This window comes from Orycteropus afer, unplaced genomic scaffold (assembly GCF_000298275.1).
Source record: "Orycteropus afer afer isolate SDZICR_OR568_19922 unplaced genomic scaffold, OryAfe1.0 scaffold00742, whole genome shotgun sequence".
NCBI lineage: Eukaryota > Metazoa > Chordata > Mammalia > Tubulidentata > Orycteropodidae > Orycteropus > Orycteropus afer.
The window spans coordinates 238,644-241,915 of record NW_006922329.1 but is presented as its reverse complement, the minus strand read 5'-3'; the positions used below and the strand labels follow the sequence as shown (position 1 = coordinate 241,915).

Below are 3,272 nucleotides of genomic sequence, written 5' to 3'. Positions count from 1 at the left end.
AAAAGTCAACTAGACTGCCTAGTTGAAACTGTGGACGTCCTCTTTAGTTTGCTGATCTGAGAGTAGAGTGACTCTGTGCTCTGCTTCCCATCAGAAGTATCAAAGTCATCAGTGATGCACATGAGAAGATCTATGTATTACACGCAGGAGCTCTGCAGGTGCGTATCTAAGGGTATCAGTATATCAGAGGTATCAATGAGAGCATCTGGTGGGTTCAAGACAGATAAAGAAAAAAAGAATAGCAGTTCTACCCAGGGTCTTGCAGCCAAGATAAAGCGACACTAAGCAGTGTCTAAGAGGTGTGGGGTGAACTGTTCCCATTGAGGTTGGGTGAGCACCCATCTGCAACTACATAGATGCCCGTGGAAGATGAAGAAAGAGATGGGAGAAGGCAGCCTGGCTTATTATAAACCCTGGCCTAAAGCAACACACCTCACTTCTGCTTTCTGCTTCAGTCTCCTGGCATGAACAAATCACATGGCCTACCCGGATACAATGAAGACTGAAAATATTGTCCATGAAGGGGCAGCTGTTTCCCGGTGATAATTCACAACTGTGAAAGGAGGAAAAAAATGTTTGGCCTCTGGTACAGGATTAGCTCTATTACCCAAGGGGGAAAATGAAGGATCTTTCAAAAAATCTCAAGATTAAGAAAGCATGTTTTTCTAGAAAAAAAAAAATTCAAGTGGTTTAATGGGTAAAATATAAAAACCTTACATATACATCAGAAAACAATTATTGCAAATGAATACGAGTATTTTGTGGACTAGCAATTCAATCTCTATTCCTTGCACCAAAATGAAGTTAAATATTAGAACTTGATAAATGGATCGTAAAAGAGAAGATTTAATCTTTGTGTGTGAATTGCAGACTCGCCACACCAAATTCAGCATTTTTTATCTACATTTGGAAACAAATTCACCACAACAACTTTGTTTTACCCATACCCACTGCCGTTCAATCAATTCCGACTCATAGCGACTCTACTAGGGTTTCCAAGGCTGTAAATCTTTACGGAAGCGACTGCCTCGTCTTTCTCCTTTGGAGAAACTGGTGGGTTGGAACTGCTGACCTCTTGTTTAGAAGTCGAATAGCCTAACCACTGTGCCACCAGAACACCTTAATATTATTTTAGATTTTATAATTGTCTCCTTATCTGTACTTAATATCATTTTTTAAACGGCATTACTATATTTAAAGTAAAAACATTACTTTAAAAATCATAAGTGCCCTTTCCCCTGATTACCTATTATTAAGCGATGTTTTTGAGCATTGTGACAATGATGATGCTTAATTATATTAGAGAATATTTAACTTGTATTTGAAAGTGTTATCAAATGAGAACAATTTGATATGACAATTTATAATCAAAAGTTGGTGGTAGGAAATAATTTTCAAATGCCATTTGATTTTTTTTAATGAGCCAAATAACACAGAGTATCACCCTCTTGCACAAATTTTAATTTCAGTTAGATTTTAAAGTATTATTTACATTATAGGCTTAGGGAATTATGAAATTTTTCATTTTCCTGTAATTATTTAAAAGCCCTTAATTACCTATTAATTAATTTGCACACATTTTCTACTATTGTTTGCTTAAAAGAAAAATCATTCTCAACAAGCAAAATCTACATGGAAATTTACAAAATATTTTAACTTTAGAAGTCTAAAATCATTTACAAATAGTCTTCAGAGATTTCTAAATTCTGAAACATTAAACCAGTATCACATAATTATCATGTTCTAGGCTTTCTTTACCCAGAAAATACTCTTCTATATTGACTTTTAAATATTGGCTACATCACTTATTAAATAATGTATTTTTATTGTCATTACTATGAAGAGTAAATTAATTCCAAGTGTTTAATAACTTGTTGGGTGCCATAAATGATTTCTGATATTTCTTTCTACAGAAAATTCCTTTCTATCCCCATGAATTGCTTCAGTCCTCCACAGTTAATTAAAACTGTCCAGTTATTTCATCTTACATTCTCACATGTAAGGCTATGATTGCACTCAACAAAATAAAATGATGACATGTTTATGTTTGTAATTTATTCATTTATGCCTATTAGGGGTTCAGTAATTTTATAGCCAATACTTCTGTGAACATCTAATATTCTTCAGTCTTTTCTATCAAGGGCCTCAAATTTACAGGAGGAAAAAAAAAAAAAGGAAAAATCAAAGTAAAAAAAAATTAATTTCTGCTCCCATCCCCAATGTCGAAGTATATATAATAAAACTCAAGAGAGACTGAAAAATTATGGTGAGCTCTCCAATCTCTAAACATGGTATGTCTTTCCATTTATTTGTCTTCTTTGATTTCTTTCATCACTACTTTGTAATTTTCATCATAGAGATCCTGTGCATATTTTGTTAGGCTTCTATCTAATTATTTTTTTCTCTTTGGAGTGACTATAAATAGTAATATGTGTTTAATTTTAGTTTCCACATATTGACTATTCTGAATATAATAATTTTCTTTTCTTGTTATTTATTTTTTTTTCTTTTATGTAGGAGAAATATACTATTACTCAACCTTTACTGTTAAGAGTGGCAGCCCTGAGAACTCCTTTGTCCATGTAGCATGTTGTGGATGTAATAATACAATTGACTTTTGAGTTTTGATCTTGTACCCTGTAACCTTGCTCAACTCATTTATTAGTTCTAGGAAAATTTTTGTTTTTTGTGGTTTTTTTTTTTGTAAATTACATGGACAACTATGCCATTTGCAATAAGTAACATTTTTTTTTTTTAATTTTCCAATTTGTATACCTTTTATTTCATTTCCTTACCTTATTAAAGTGGCTAGAACTTCTAGTACCATTGATGCCATCTGATGTTGAATAGGAGTGATGAGAACAGATACTCTTGCTTTGTTCCTGATATTAGGGGAAAAACATTCAGTCTTTCACCATCAAGTATGATACAGATTTATTGTTGGTTTTCTTTATCAAATTGAGGTAATTTCCCTTTATTTTAACTTGCTGCAAATTTTTATTGGGAACTCTGGTAGCATACTGCCTAAGGCATTTGACTGCTAACCAGAAGGCTGGCAGTTCAAACCCACTAGCCACTCCTAGGAAGGAAGACTGGGCAATCTACTTCTGTAGTGATACTGCCTCAGAAACCCAGGAAGTGGTTGCCATGAGTCAGATCTCACTTGGCAGCAGTATTTTTGTTGTTGTCTGAGAATTTTTATTATGAATGGCTGTTATAATACATGAAATGCTTGTCCTGCATCAATTAATATAATCATTTTTTCCTCTTTA

At 33.4% G+C, this 3,272-nt stretch overlaps 1 non-coding gene across 1 annotated transcript; it reads right to left on the bottom strand.

The window, feature by feature from the left end:
- Positions 1-2,509: 2,509 nt before the first annotated feature.
- LOC122151806 lies at positions 2,510-2,643 on the bottom strand. Its single transcript, XR_006164276.1, has one exon. It is a non-coding gene; the product is annotated as a small nucleolar RNA U109 (small nucleolar RNA).
- Between the last annotated feature and the right edge of the window lie 629 nt (positions 2,644-3,272).